This window comes from Oxyura jamaicensis, chromosome 4 (assembly GCF_011077185.1).
Source record: "Oxyura jamaicensis isolate SHBP4307 breed ruddy duck chromosome 4, BPBGC_Ojam_1.0, whole genome shotgun sequence".
Lineage (NCBI taxonomy): Eukaryota > Metazoa > Chordata > Aves > Anseriformes > Anatidae > Oxyura > Oxyura jamaicensis.
In genome coordinates, this window is record NC_048896.1 from 81,394,724 (window position 1) to 81,411,636 (window position 16,913).

At 37.2% G+C, this 16,913-nt stretch overlaps 1 long non-coding RNA gene across 1 annotated transcript in view; it reads right to left on the minus strand.

Annotated features, from left to right (window-relative positions):
- Nucleotides 1–200: 200 nt before the first annotated feature.
- Nucleotides 201–16,913, minus strand: part of LOC118166684 — a 32,764-nt gene continuing 16,051 nt past the window's right edge. The window contains exons 2-5 of the long non-coding RNA XR_004750665.1: nucleotides 15,502–15,619; nucleotides 10,467–10,581; nucleotides 983–1,047; nucleotides 201–339 (exon numbers count right to left, since the gene is read on the minus strand). This is a non-coding gene — a long non-coding RNA (uncharacterized LOC118166684). The remainder of the gene's footprint in view (nucleotides 340–982; nucleotides 1,048–10,466; nucleotides 10,582–15,501; nucleotides 15,620–16,913) is intronic.

The following is a 16,913-nucleotide window of genomic DNA, read 5'->3' on the forward strand; positions in this document are numbered from 1 at the left end:
ACATCTTTTCCTTTCTTAAGGCTTCTGTCGTATGTGGTCCTAATTACCATTATGCTCATCAGAAAGTGGAGGTTCTTCTCTACATACATTGTTATCACTGTTGACATTTTCTTTGGAAAAGGAGGACCTGTGCCTGTTAAAAAAAAAAAAAAAAAAAAAAAAAGCAAAATTGCAAGCTGTGTGTTGTAACAGACTTTCTTCACTAGCCCAGAAGATATGGTGGACCCCCTCAGTTGTGGAGGTTTGGGTTGTACCTTCAACAACAAAGACAACTGCAGAGGAGACCTTGTGTTTAGCTAAACTGCCTGGCTTCTAGTGTAAGGGAGGTTTGAGGAAAGTCTGTGAAAACATGGTAGTGACCTTTAATCAAAATATCTTCACTTCCAGGGTTTCTGTTCTGTGAAATACTGGCCCTTTTTCTCAGCAATGGGAACTTCCCATAGAAAAAAAAAAAAAAAAAAAAAAAAAAGGAAAAGAGAAAAAGAAAATAAACTTTTTTAATGCAAGCTTAATCTGCATATGAAAAAGAGGTAAGTCAATTGAAATTTCATCCAAAAATTTGTGGACAAACTCCAAATCTTATGACTTTTGGCACTATTTTCAGTTCAGGAGAGTGGGAAATAAATTTGGGAAAGAAGTGTGGAAAAAAAAAAAAACAACTTTAATCAAAAGTACTGAGCAAGTGAAGAAGTTGAGAATAAAACATAAGAGAAAATAGCAAGTTTTTCTGAAACCTAGCCTGATTTATATCTGCAATGTGGATGCACTGTTTCAGATGACTACAAATATCTCTAAAATATTTATGTATTTCTATTTCTCAGTATTCATATGGAGCAGTTATATGTCAGGATGTACAGAGCCCCCCTTTTTTTTTACCCTTATGCTTCATGACCTGAAAGTTGGACTTAACTGCATACTACTGACCCTCTTTGATAATAAATAAAGACACAAATATCAAATGTATGTCAGCTAAAGCTATTACCTTGTGAAGGTGTGGGTGGGAAAGAAGGTTTCATCCAGTCATGAGGATAGCCCTTGTTCTTGTCACTGTGTTAAAAGCAGAAAACACTGCTGAGATTAGGAGCAGATCAGAGCCCATGCAGATGATGGACAGAGCAGAAGTGACATAGAGGCAGCTTTGAGGAGCTGTGATGACTCAAACAGAAGTAACCAAGAGACTGTGGAGGGCTACCATTAAAAACCTGTTGACCCAGCACCAGATATGTGGACACTTGGGCAAAGCCAGAGGTAGAGGACCGTCTTCTTAGGACACCTCCTCAAAATGCATATTCACTGCACCTTTATGTCAGATTGTTGTTCATGGAATGTAGGAAAAGTATTGACACAAATATTTCAGTATTTACAGGTATCTCCAAAGACTATGAGGTATTTTTAAGAGATTTAAGGACTTATCTTCAAAGATAAATATATGGGCTACTCTCATGAATAGTGGTATGGGGTAGGATTTCCCAATATACATTTCAAGTTTAACTGCTTTAACAGATGACAGGAAACAGAGGGAATATTCAGAGCTCTCAAGTGTAGCTCTTGCCACCCATGGGATGACACCTGCTGACAAGTTGTCCTCCAATACTTTTTTCGTCAGTGAGTGCTGGCTTAGATTTCCCAAACTCATGGTCTGTTTCTTTCCCTTCTCAGCCCTCCACCAAGAAATTTCTATGTTTTACTTGCATGGATCCATCACTTGTGATGAAAAAAAAAAAAAAAAAAAAAAAAAGAAATGGAACACCCACTTCCAGTTTTACATCACTAAGTAGCACCATGTCACCTCATCACATTGAATTGGGACTTACACACAGTCTTCAGCGTAGTCTTTGCAATTTTGGACCCTACATTGAAGTCAAGCTTCTTTAAAGGTTTAAAATGGTTAAATAACATTTTTATTTCACCACTCCCAGACATTAGGATGGGTATCAAAAGGACTAATGTTTTTTCTGTTGTTTTAACTAAGTTGGAAAAACACTTGTTAAAAAAAAAAAAAAATCTATTCATTAGAATTTCTGACCATTTTTCAAGAGTTTAAGAGAAGCTTTGGATAATAATGTTTCAGCCATTTGAGTGAGGTGCACAATTTTTCTTGCTGCCATAGTTTCCCTTCATGAGCTAGCAGCCAGCTATTGACTTCTGCTTGTTCATTTGGAAAGTGTTACAGTTCAACAAAATCTATGTTCCATTAGCTTGCCTGATTAGATGAAATCTCAACAGGTTGATGATGAGAAAGAACATTTCACATCCCTTACAGTCCTCTGCCTAACATCAGAGGAACTTTGACTGTTGTGGACATTTAGAACTGAACTGTATTGAGACAATCATTATAAAGAGAGTATTTTCCAGGGGATTCTTCATAGCCATGCTTTGGGCAGCTATCACCATTTTTATAAAACTAACCTGGGCCAGGTTTGTACTATATTAAAACTAGTAGTTAGCTCATCACTTTCTGTAGGTGATGATCTTCCAGAAGTCTTCTGGACCAGTTTGTGATCTTCAGAGAGTTTGCCAGACCAAGAGGTGTTAAATAGATACATCGTCTGCTTTGACAAGCAAAAAGTGTTTGATGATGAGGAAAGGTATTATAACTTAGAGTCTGCAATTATTGTGAAAACATGAATACAGGGGAGTAAACCGTGGATTTAGATTTTTTTGTTGTTGTTGTTATTTTGTAATGTTTTGTCTTTCCCCTTGATTGCCCTTTTACAGGTTATCTCAGAACTAATTTTAGTCACATACATTTTATGCTATGAAATATGAACTTTGATAGAAAGGAATGATTGTACAGTGATGGGATAACAGGCCTTCTGGGTAGGAAAAAACTGGTAGATGTCTCATATCTTGAATTAAATACACATCTGTACCTTCAGATGCATGATTAGGAAATGTGGACTGGATGAAAACAATTATTAGATGAGTACATTACTCACTGGAAAGAAGTGTATTAAAAGAGTAGGTGTTACTAATTCGTGATTAAATTTGAAGGATGGAGTGAGGGGGTGTTTACAGGAATTGTCCTGAACACTATGCAATGTTTCTCTTTGTGATTTGCAAAACAGGGTGGAGAAAACATGTATTAAGTTCACCAGTTGGGCAATATGTGTTTGAGAAGAAAGGATTACAATTACAACAGTGTTGATAAATTGGATAAATAGTCTGGAAAAATAGAATGCAATTCAATAAGGAAAAAAAATGAAAATTTCTGCCTTTTTGCAGGAATAATGAACTGCACAAAAAGCAGAAGGGAAGGCAGCATATTTCCAGAAATGAACTGGGGTTTAAAATAACTCTCCATAAAAAGAAAGAAAATAAGTACTTGTTAAAAAGGCAAACAAATACATGTGTGTATACTCATTAAGTAACAGTAAGATTTCTGAGTAAGGTTATGTCTTCAGTATGTGTCCTGTGGCCAGCTTGGGTGCTGGAGAAAGATGCATGTTAGCTGGAGAGAGACCAAAGGACAGCAGTGAGAATGATAAAGACTAAGGAGGGACACATGAGGAAAAATGAAGGTGTTGGATATTTTGGTCCAAAGATCAGAAGACTAGAATTTTAAATAACAGTCCTTAGATGAGTGAGAGAATGAGTTCTTCCTTGTGTCTGCCTGTTGGATAGGAACAGATGCTCTTAAATTACAGCAAGGCAATTGCAAGCATAAGAAAGTATACAAAGAATAATGAACTGGAGAGGTGTCCAGACAGCTCTGGAAACCCCATCTGAGAAATGTTTAAGAGCAGTTTGGGCAAAAATACCTGTCAGGAATTACATAACAAGAGCTCATCCAGTCTCAGAGTAAAAGAATGACTGGATGACTCCTTGAGTTACTTTCAATTCTTGTTTTCTGTAATTCCAGGACTGTGTTCATATTTAATCATGTTTGTATTCCATTAGCTGAGATAGCCTTACAATTCATTTTTAATATTTCTGTTCTTAGGACACAATGACATGTCAGCATTTCCTCCAAACCTACAAAAGGACTATCTCATCCAAAATGTGCCTGATGTATCTTAGAATTGCATTATCCATTTTTCGTGATAGATTATAGATATATGTTTAAAAATCCTTATATTGATTAATTTGCACTTTTGATTGTTTCACCCTCACTCTGCTCTCAGTTTGCTATCTGTTTCGCTGGGGACATTTCTCAAAAACTAGCCAACTGAGCAACAGTTACCAAAAGGTATCTGTATCCAGCAAGGACCCTGAAAAGAAAAGAACATTCATATCCTCTCTCCTGCCTCCCCTCTGAGGACAATGGGTAGTGTCTCAGGCAGAGGCACAGGAGATGCCTCTGATCTGCCATTAAAATATTCACTCAGATATCTGGTGATCATACTGTTTTCTTTATAGTCATGCAGAGGGGTCACTCTTGGCTTTACAAAAGGATGCAGAGAACTCTTTATAGTTGTGTAATGTCCTGACTATTAGACTTCAGAACAATCTTAATGAATTAATCTTAATGACTAAATCTAAAATTCTGTGAAATCAAATGAAAGATTCCTACTAATTTCAGCAGGGCTGAATCAGACCCTTCAGAGGCAATCTCCAGAAGTTAATGTGCTGATTATGCATTGGTTTCTTCCTTTGTGATCTGTGCGATTGGTCTCATAACAACAAAGGAATCTAGAGAAATATGTATGAAAAACCAATACAAGAGTATTTCAATAATGCTATTTCTGCTATCTTTTGTTTCCCTTTGAAAAATCTGCCATATTCCAACTAATGAATAACTCAGGCAACCCAGTCTCCCAGTGATAAAACCTTTACAGAGAACTCCACTATTCTGTAGTCTCTTCTTTTCTGCTTAATGTTATTTAATGTGAATTTTCTGCTGAGAAAGCAGAAGTAGCCTAGATAAAATGAACGTATTGCAAACTTGCCTGGCAGTAAAACTGAATCTTTGCTTGCTCCTGAATATAATAATTATATCAGTGATCAGTGACATTTCTGCTTTGCATTTTATACGTCATTCACCTGTGTTTCCCAAATGAATCTCTGTAGTGGGACGTATCTTTAAAATACCAGTATTTTGCACAACACTGTCCAGCACTACTGTGTGACTAGAACTTCTTTACTGATACAAAATATATGTATATGTAATACTGAAAAAAAACTATGAACAGTTGCAATTTTAATTTAAGCATTTGAAAAATTCTCTGCTGCCTAATAAAATTATTTCAGCCAGCAGTGTCAGTGGTTTGCATTGTACGCTGATGAAGCAAAGCACTGAAGTGCAAACTTTGACTTCATCTAGCAATGATCATTTAGTTAGGAGTCAAAAGAAAGTCTGCCTGAAGAGAACTCTGTAAGAAATCCACTGTGACGAAACTGGAATGTGTCTGGGATTTTTCACTTTATTTGTTTCTGCTCACTGCTTTGCCTCTACTGGTTAATGTGTGGTTCCTCAAAGCCTAAAGGATATACGATATGACAGGTAGGCTTTTTTCCTATAGCCCTGAACTTCATTTTTTTTGAGATTTTCTTGTTGAACCAGAAAGTTATGTAGGTCTTTCTCTGGCAGTAAACTTCTGCATGCACTATTTTTGCAGACAGATGAGAAATGTTATATTATTCTAATATTTTTTTTAGATGTACCTGAATCACAGACAACTTGGGGATGAGCTGTCATGAGGTACATAGAAATGAAAAATAGCATTTCCTCCAGCAACAGCATCATACTCAAAAAATATTTTTAAAACTTGCAGAGAAGTGGTTGGGCTTGGTAGACATTCAAATGGAGCAAAACCACAAAACTTAATGAAAATCTTGACTTTTACTTCTGACTAAGGGAAGCAAACAGGACACTAAAAAAAAAAAAAAAAAAATATGTACGCAATCAGTTTCTCAGATACTATCCATACAAACAGAGCTTGCAAATCTGGGTCAAGACCTGTGTACTTTGTATATTCTGAAGAAGACTCACTTTCCATCCCTTTGACTGCTAATATGGTACAGACAAGGCTAGAATTGCAGGGGAAGAGGTGTTTGGCCTTTCTTGCTCAGGAAAGTGAGCACTCTGCAGTCTGCCAGCACTGCAGAGGAAACCAAAACCCAGTGCAGAGGCTGGCTCACAGGCACGCACATTATCATCTCTCTAAGCTGATAACCGCAGACGGCTCTGTATGAATGAAGGTGCCATGTATGCAGCGATTATGCAATATGTATCCACACCATCCAGCTCGTATTAGCATCAGTGTGAGCATCTTATCAGGCTAGGCTGCTTTGCAAATGAATGCTGCCAGGCTGCTGGAATTATCTGCACAGTCAGATACTCATTTTTAGCTTTTTCATCATGGCTGAAGACAGCTCCACTTGATCTCAGTAAAGTTATTTTAAAATCTGAGAGTTTGCCAATGTTTCTTTTTAAAGAATCACATCTAGCGTGACTCATTACTCCTGGATTTCATTTATCAGAGCAGCCAAGTAGTCTAGCTTTTACATTCCCAATGGCCATTATCTCTGTTTGTTAACAGCTAAATGGCTGATGCATGGGTATGTATTATTCCTGTGTTTTGTCGCAGAGAGAGAACTTTTGCTGGAAACATGATGGAAAAACAAGAATCCAGAAAGATATGATAAACCATAGCCTTTAGAGAAAAAATTGGTTATTGATTAGAAATATTTATATACAGTATAGTTTACCGACTATTAGCTCTGTGGGGTTGCTTTATTGGATTTTTTTCTCTTTAGACTATACATTGTGTGTGCTGAAATAAGGTCTCATGCCACTGACATGATGTGTTAAATAACCACTTCTAGCAGAAATCAATACATTAATTCCAAATACAGCAATTGGTTTCCACAATATGATCTTTATTCATCAAACTAGTGCCAGAATCTGCCTAAATGTAAATATGGGAATGATCGTGTATATATTGATACCCATTAAAGCAACTGAAGATGGTTCCATTGGGAACTCAATACACCTGATTTTAAGCAAATACTCCAGTGAGTTACAGTCAGAATCACTGTAAAATTTCACTGGATAAACTGTATGATGTGGAGCCTGAACCATGTAATTATAAGATCATGCACAGCTGGGGTGGAATTCATTAGTCAAGACATTAGAATTACCTTTTGATAATCACAAAGGGAAAATCATTGTTGCTCCTTACAATAGGTCTTCTACAGTTTGTGCATTTCACGTCTGCAGCATGGTGCTGCAGCCACTTGTTTTCTGATTAGCAGTGAATCACGATGATGATGATGACTTTGATGATACATGTTGGTCAAAACAATTTTGTGCGATACTTAGCTCAGCAGAGAAAATTCCTACTACTAGTTCTTGATGTTAAAGCAAATATTTCAAGCCATTGAAATTTCATATTTATGAAAATATACCCTCTAATAAACTGTTCCATTATAAGAAGAGCAACAGATGTAAAACAGATATAAATACTAAAATTGTTACCGTTAAATCATTTTGTTCTATACGCAATGTACCTTAAACAATGTTTGCTACTAGTTGTAGATCTATTCATATGCATTTTATTTGGCTCATTTAAAGTTAGTAGACCTAAAACAGGCAAGATTTCATTCTAAAAAACAAGCAGGATCATCTCCCAAGGTATGGAAGACCAGAGACAGCAATTGCAGATGCATGTGTGACTACATCTGCAGCGCAGCTGTTGAGTAGTTTGCAATGAAGTAGGCAAACAGAAATTCCATTGTAGTAGGGCAAGGGATTAAGGTAATATTATTGCCATAAATGTTCGTGGTCCAGCCACATAAAACAGTTATTTCTTCCTTGAAGATGCTACATTTTGAGATACAATATAATTGTGTTATTTGGAAGGAATGACAAATAAAAGACCAGTCATATTAACTATCTGGTTAAAAAATAACATTTTGGTGATGACAATTAAGTATTATCATCATAGCTTGTCCATCACTATTTGAAAAAAAAAAATCTGAAATCTTGAACTTCACCTGTAATAAAGAACTGATGTTGTTTTTTCTTTTTTTTTTCTTTTTTTTTTTTTCAGGAGTGCTAATATGTATTGTGAGAAATTTAACAGTTTCTCTGCTCATACAAACAATCAATTATAACAAGGAATAACTAGAAGGAAGAATACCTCAGACACTAGTTTCAGGCCTGGAGCCATTCTGTATGGTTTGGGAGACAACAGAATTTGTGCATTTAAAATGACAATTCTCCCTACAAATGGGCTGATATGGTATTTCAGCATGCCTTTTATATAGAGAACAGTTGATAAATTCGTTCCTAATACATTGCCTTCATGCCACAGTTGACAGGTCCAAGCTGATGAACTTGGTTTGTGGGCAGCATGACACTAGTATTCAGGTATTCAGGGGCTGTGAATCCTCTGCCTGAATATGGTGTATGGTGCCTTTTTTTTTTTTTTTTTTTTTTTTCCTGAGTGACCTTGAGCAAATCATTTATCCAGTTTCAATATGAGGAAATTGACTCAGACTCCAATTTCAAACACTTCAGAATCTATGCTTGAAAAGCTCTATATGAGAACTAGCTATTATTAAAAGTGGTGTGCGGATCTGTACAATGTCCCACCTGTTTCTACGTCTATTGTTCTCTATTTTCATTTCTCCTTTTGTCTTCAGTCCTTTGCCTCCTACAAACCCATTCCCATAATCAGCCTTCATGAGACCACTCAGAATAGACCCCATAAGTAGCCTCATTTTAAGACAAATAAAGAGACAAAGTCAATAAACAAGCTGATTAATATTTTTCCCATTAATCCAAAATAACAATATATACTTGCATATAATTCTCATGCCCCTGCTTCTCTTGCAGAACCTTCCCTTTACCTCATTGATGCTTTGCTATTGTTGTTACTTGACATGATATATCTGCTTCAGCCCAAATGCCCTTAAAGGCAAGGAGGCAAGGGCTGTATCTTTTTCCTATCTTTATTGTGTCTTCCATATAAATGTAGGAATGAACATTACTTTTGAAATATTTTCAAAAGAACACTTTGATGATTTACTGTTCTGTGTCTTTGTAAACACTTTGTTTTCTCCCCTGCAGGGAATCAACTGTTTCTTTTGGATCTTTTGTAAATGATACTTTCTCAGTGTTCCTGGTTTGTCTGTCACAGAGCTGAGATGGGTGCCTTTAAAAGCATTTGCTTCATACTCATTGATTTCTTGCAGAGTCATATCACCCCAGGGCTGATTCTCGATACCTTTTGCACAGTTGCTCCTGCTGCTCACCGCTGCTGCTGTCTTCTTCCTTCTCTCTCTCCAAGGAGAATATTTGGTTCACTGGAGGACTGTACCTAATTTCTGGAGTAATCCAAAGGCTGTGTTTACAGCAGCATTAGAAGCAGCAAGGGTCTGTGTGGCGCCGTGTCCGGTCTTTGACAGAGGTTACAGAACACTCCTACGAATCCTGAGAGCAGGGAAAGAAAACACCTGGATGCACCTCCCTGGGACACTTCTGCAGGTCTGGACCTCCCAACCCACACTGCCATTTTTATCAACCCACTGCAGACATTTATTCCTTGAGTTTCTCTTAAGCCCATTTATAATTTGGCTTCCAAAGCATTCTGTGGCAATGGCATTACAGGTTGTGCATTATGTGAAGATGTACTTTTTGTGTAAGGCCTGCAATCTCATAGTTTCATTTGATGCCTCCATGTTCTTGTCTTATGAGATATAATAACCATCATTCCCTTCCTTTCTCCTTGCCATTCATCGTTTTATAAACCACAAACTCTTTTTTTTTTTTTTTTTTTTTTTTCCTGTGCTGAAAAGTGCAATTCTGTATAATATCTCTTTGGACAGAACCCATTTCAAACCTCTTCCTTACTGCCTTTCATTATATGTTTTTCTTTCTGAGCTGGGGTGGCCACAGTCATGCCTAGCATTTAAAACTAGGACTTTGTGTAGTGACATAATGATGTCTTCTCTCCCCTTCTCTGTTACTGGCCTAACTAATATACTACCAGTATATATTATATTTCTAATATACTGGGCAGGAAGGGGAGGTTGGCTGCTGTTCATCTCAGAATGAACATTTTCAAAGGAGTATCCACAAGGACTCCTGTAGCCCAACAGATCATTATTAAATAGCATAGTTTACATGTAATGTAACTGTTCAGTTATGCTACCTTTCCCTGAATTGGTCTTACTGAGAGAGAAAGAGCTTCTGATCCTTAGGACTGAAGTGTTAAAAACACAGGTTCTGATGCAAATAGTAATAGAAAAGACCATGTTGATATTTATGTTATATATTTATTTAAAGATCATGAGTTGTGTGAATAATTGTTGCTGAGCAGTAGGAGTCTTACTCTGTCATCCATCTAGAACACACCATGACCTACACATTTTCTTTCAGTTTGTTGTCCTTTCCAAGGGCTTTCATTTGATCCACATAAGTTGTTTTTTCCCAATTTTCCCTGCTATCTCCACATTTTCTTTTTTTTTATTTTAGTTCCCAATGCAAACAAAAGTTCAAAGTAAAATTCAGATCAAACCTTTGAATTAGATTTCTGGTCAGCCATGGGAAACCCTGCCATAGCCAGATGCTTGAACCCTTGGTGAAAATCTTCCTTGTTCTTGCAGGTCATCTGTGCGTCTTGCAGTGGGATTCTGCCAAAAAGGGTGGAAAGGGGAGAAATGACTGATTGAGTCTTCAATATGTAAGCAGTTCGAACAAAGAAAGACATCAAGTATTTCTTCTTAACCTTGTGTGGACATTTGCTTAATGGTATTAAAAACTGGACTAGAAGTTAGGATATAAAATATAATAAAATATTTAACTCTTACTGCAAGGAAATCCTGCAATAAACTAGCTAGGAAGCTGGTGGAATCTTTCCTTGGGGAATTTTTATGAAACAGAAACACATCTCAGAGATGATTCAGTTATATTTATCCTACCTCAGTGCAAAGCAATAAACTGGACAATAGGAGGTCCCTCTCTGCTCTGCCTTTCCTTGAAATACAGATTGGAGCTGAAGGCACTACGTGACCAAGCCATAGCTCTGAACCATATTATATATGACTGTAATCGGTTCAACAGTATCAGAAAAAAAGCTCCTGTTCATATTTTTAAGGAGTCGGGCTTCAGAAATCTGTCAGTAAAATAAAGCCTGAAAGAGAGCATTCCATCTGGGCTAACCTTTTTTCCCGTATGTCAGTCCCTGTGAAATGTTTTATGTATGTATTCTTTGGAAATCATCTAGCAGAAACAGCTGTGTGTGCTGCCCACCTGCTAAAGCCTACAATCTAGTGTTATTTCAATTAGATTTGATTGCAGGAAAAGTTTATGAAACAGCTATCAATGATTTCATGCCATCTGGCTTCCGCTTTTCTCCTGTTTAGAGGAACCCTGTGTTTACATTGATTGGCCTTCTATATATACAAGCATGATTGAGTTTTATTATTCTTTTTATTTGTCTGATAGCAGTGTGCTTGGTGCTGTACAAACTTACAATGGAAGAGAAGCTGTCAAAGATTCAAGCTGTGAGGTTCAGCTAAGACACGTGAAGTTCGGCTGAGAACATACAGAAGGGAAATTGTATTTTTATAAGCCTGTTTTATTAACTGGAATATAAAGTTTCCATTGAGGGTAAAACATACTTTGTCTTGCTTTTGGCCATGTAATAATTAAGTACTAGAGCAAGAAAAATGCTCTAGTTCCCTTCCAGAGTCAGCAGAAAGAAACAGAACCTTTATGAAGAGTGGTTCCAGCCAAAGTCATGTCTCAGACATTGCTTCTGGAGATGGTCCCTTTCCTTTGTTAATCATCATGGGAACATGGACACCCAACCTAGGCTGGGTGCTTACCTTCTCAACTGCTAAAATCAAAGGAGAGGAGTCCTCCCTTGGCTACTGACCTCCCTGGTGACTTTAAACCTACTAATTATAGAATTACTCTGTTTGGTTAAGAAATGTTCTCCCATTAGTTATTTTTGCTTTAGCAACATTTAAAAGTTCTTTATCTTCGCAGGTGAAATGTGAACACATTAATCTTTTAAGATACTAACTCAATTTCTCCTTCTCTCCCCAAATTCTTCACGTTTCTCCTGTCTGTGAAGATTTGGCATGTAAAAGTTGGTCTGAAACTTGGTCTGAAACTGGCTGTCACACTGGCAGAAAAAAATTCATCTTCTAGCTTTGACCCGCATTCAGATGTGGCAGTCGTTAAACCTGGTTTAGTTGAACTTGATGTTTCAAACTAAAATGGAAAAATTCATCCCTGTTTGGAAAAACCTGCTCTAGGAAATGACAGTTCACACTGACCCAACCATCTTCTGTGTTTGTCCCTCCTGACATGAACCAAATTTAGGTAAATAAGTTGACTTTTGAATTAACACCATCTGCTCACACTGTGTTTCCTTAAAGTTTGCTTGTGTCACTCACCTCTTCCTTCCCAGAAGGATGACATGTTGTGTGAGGCTTGCAGAAGTGGTGGACATATGTTAGGTTGACAAATTAAGCAGTCTGGAGGCATCGTTACTCTTTGGAACTGCGATAATCTTTTGAAACTCTGCAAAAAGTAAGAACATTCTTCCTTTAGAGGACACAGACCTCTTCTAAGTCAACATTTTGGGCTTTCTTCCATGATTATGTTGACAGGTACTGCATCACAATTGAATGCTAGGTACTGGCAGAAATTAGATTAAGAGAAACTGGATAAAACTGTAAGCACTCTGGTGAACAGTGTTTCCCTTTAATTTTTACAGTGTCCAGTAGAGCAGGAATTTGCTCTCTGACTTTCACTGCTTTGTGCAACTGCAGCACAGGTGTCAAAGTGCTGTTTTAAACCAGTGTGCAAGCTTATGATAAAACTTCAGTGGAAATTATCCATTTAAAAACAGTGCAGACCTGGCACTGGGTACTTGCAAGGTGAGATCCACTCTATCTTTTATGCCCTGCTTTCTTTTAAGAATAGGTTAAGAACATCAGTTGTCTATACACTATCCTTGCTTTCTCTATTGCACCACATTTTCAAACATTTTACTCAGAAAAGAAAAACTGCACAGGCCAGGTAGAGTGGAAAACAATGTACTTTTAGTGCATTTTTAAACCAAATATTTGAAGAAAGTGAACAATTCTCTCCAAACCCAATGAAAGTGGGGGAAAAGACAAACATTTGCTTTTGCAGATTTCCTTATGAATTATTTACTACTTTGCTAAAGAAACTTATGCTAATAATATTGTAATAAGAGGTGCAGCTCTGACTCATGTTTGGCTGAAGACATATGTGGGGAGAACTCATGAAACTTTGCTTAGCCTCCCACAGTTCTCTGGAATACAAATAGTATAATCAGCTCAGTAGTGCTGAATGTATATGAATGTGGACAGATACAGAGTATAGCTTGCACATACTTACAAGACCATATTTAAAGAGTAGCTAAATACTGATTTCACCATTATTCATCTTTATCTTTATTGCCCACTTGCATGACCAGAGCTCCTAGTAGCTAGATTAAAATATAATCAAAGATATCTGTAAAAATATTGTGTCTGAAAACATCTTTAAAAATAAAGGCAGTGAACCCTACTCTGACAGACTCAGGTTGTACCTGGATCCAGCCTTGCTTTTTCTTAACAGGTAAGGAATTGAAGCATGGGTACAGATGTGCATTTCCACTTTCCTTCTTTATGGGTAGTACTCATAATTATCTCACTGAAATCAGCTGCAAGGTATTTTGTCTACCTATGCAAGTACATCTAGGCACCTAAATCTGAGAAATTTCAAATCAGGGAATTTAGGAAGCTGAATGTCTCTGGGTTTCGGGACCTCAGTGATTTACTCAAAGCTGTTGCATGAGTCTGTGGAAGAATCAGGTCTTGACCCAAACCTTGTAAATCCCAGCACAGAACTTTACCCCAAGATGAATCCTCCTATAATTGAAAGTACACTTTGTTTAATGTACAGTTATCACTAGATCAATTCCTTTAGATTCATATATATATATATAATGTTATTTAAATTCTTAAACTGATAAGATTTATACCAGTCCTTAATGCTAATCCTCTGGTCTTGGTGGGACAGATCACATCTCTAAAGTAAGCAACATGGATAAGTCTTTGAAGGAATGGGGCTTAATCATAAAATAAATAAATAAATAAATAAATAAATAAATGTCTATAATAACTGCCTGTTCTCCAGCTTGATGAATGCAACCTTTGGTAAAAAAGGAAGAACCCCCACCCTCACCAACACAGAAAACAACAACCCTGACAACAAGCTAATACAAAGACTCTGAAAGAACTGGGTTATTACCATGAAAAGAAAATCAGCAATACAATTGGCAATTTAAGAACAGAGACTGTCATTAAATAAATACATGTGCAAACCAGAGCCTAGTATTATTGCCAAAAATAGACCTGCAGAATATGGAAGTGATTAAGCTATTTCATTTGAAAACCTTTTCATACTTTGGGCCTATCTGATCTTATATGTGCAGTATGAACAAACAGTATTTGCCATATATATACACATATATATTCTGTGTCTGTATACAGAATAAACTCTCAGTGTAGGGAAGTAGATGAGAATCAGTGAAATTAATCTCGGACCATTACCTGCAAAAAAATCCAATGTAAAACTTTTGTTACAAAGCCTCAAATCATCATGGTTTTGTTAGGGACTTAAAACACATCTCAGATTTGTCAGGAGATGAAAAATGGCTCATGACATGTCTTGAATAAGTGAACGTTTATTTATAATTCTCCATCAAACTCATGCATATCTTTGTTTTTCTGCATGGTTTCAGACTGATAGGAAATAACATTTTGTGGCTTGACACTTTCATCTGTGTTTCACCATAGGAGGTTTTCGTAACTCTGGATAGATCTTCAGCTGGTGTAAATTTTATTCCAGCTGAGCATCTGGTCCTTATTTTCACTGGTTTTATATTAGCTGAATGAATAACAAAACTGTGAAGAAATATGTTCATAAAATGAACATGGTATTCAAAATATATTGCTTGAAAAGAATTGTTTCAAAACAGATGCTGGATTATGCATATGTGAGAGGATTCCACTTGTTCTATTTAATCTCTTCCCAATATTGCTACATAAGGCACACAACAATTTAAGAGAATACGGACAAAGGGAAGAGCTTGAGCAGTACAGATCCTCTACATGGAAACTCAGGGCAAAATGTATATGCATCACAGCATCTCTAACATCCAAAGATATCACTTTTTCCTACTCAGATGTATTGTGCACCTCAGAAACTCTTAAATACTACTGTATTTTCTGTTGCCCCCTTGTGTTAACTATGTGGAGAATGAGCTGGAGAAGCACAGCCAGTGCATCCAGGTACCACATGACCCAAACCGCAGAAGGGTTATGCACTGGGTTAGAGAAGGGCTGCCTTCTTACTCTGTGTGGTTTGGTGTTTTGTGTTTGCGTGTGTTTTAATTATTATTATCATTATTATTATTATTATGGCACACTGACAAGATGTGGAGTAGTGATAGGGGATATATGCTATTAATATGAAACTATAAATGAACATCAAAACATTTGGTTGTAAAGAAAACTTCACAGTACCTTGGAATAGAACAAGGACGTCTGGAATGCAGAACCAAAGGAGTGGTGGAGGTGACTGTACCTGTCTTTCTAAGCAAGTAGTGCTCTTCTCCCATAACTGATGCAGCATCAGATATCTCTGGGGAGGCCTAAATCATGATGTATGTTCACCTACAAGTGCACATATTATGCATACTTCAGCACCAGAACCACAACCTCATACAGTGTTACAATGAGACACAAACCTGGGTTTGCACTGTTAATATCTAGAAGAAATGTAGGTATTACGCAGCCCAAATTGCTAAGAGCAAGAAGTAAAGAGGGGTCACACACCTCAGCATGTTAGAACTGTTACATAGTTCAGTCATAGAATCATTGAATCACAGACTCATTTATGTTGGAAAAGACCTTTAAGATGATCAAGTCAAACTATCAACCTGACTTACTGAATCACATCACTAACACTTATCCCTTAGTGCCACTTCTACACATCTCTTATATGCCTTCAGGGGTGGGGACTCCATCCAGGACTGGGCAGCCCATGCTAATGCTTCACCACCACTTGCTCCTCAAGTACGACTCAGTGGAAGGAGAGTTGTAACGCAAAAAAGACAACATAAGCTTGTGCAGCCCCCTGCTTAGCAAACCATAGCAAATACAGGGACTTCTAGCACCTCTTCTCACTTGCAGACTAAGCATGGCATATTGGCCTGCCCTTTGCAAGATCATAGGAGTTCTGGGTACCTGAGGAAGGGCACTGGATGCTGAAGGTGTATGGTAAAATCTTACAATTTCTTATGTTGTGCTGTATTTATTTATTTGTTTGTTTGTTATTTTTTATTCCTATAATCATTTCTAGGATTATAGTTCAGGAATAAGATTATTAAATTTCGCATTAATTCTTACTGAAATCATGCACATCGTATTCATGTTCAATGCTAAGTGCTGTCAGCTAAGTCTACACAAAGTTAGTTTGCTCTATGCTGAGGTCTGCAGTCTGTGTACGGTGACCATGCCCAGCTCTGTCCTTGTCACTCACTACACCCTGGGGTCCAGGTTTTCCTCTGAAACCATGTGTGGGTAGAGACATAACCTCAACACACTCCAGGAGCATCTGGGACACATTCTCTCCAATGCTGGTATGAGAAAGAATGGGGGTTTTTGGATGGTAAGGGTGGAGTGGGCCAATAAAGTGTGTAAATACAGTAGTTAGCATGGTCATTAATGGTTTTTATAACTTTACAGAATTCTAGACTGAAAACCAAGCTCTCAAATTTCTCCAGGTATACTAGTGTTAGGGAAGTTTTGCACAGGCACTTCATGAAGGGCTAGGATCTCTTCTCAGCTAAGTAATCAATGGTTTAGAACTTTTAAGAATATCTTTCCTTCCTTATTGGGTAATGTCTTTTTTTTTTTTTTTTTTTTTTTTTTTT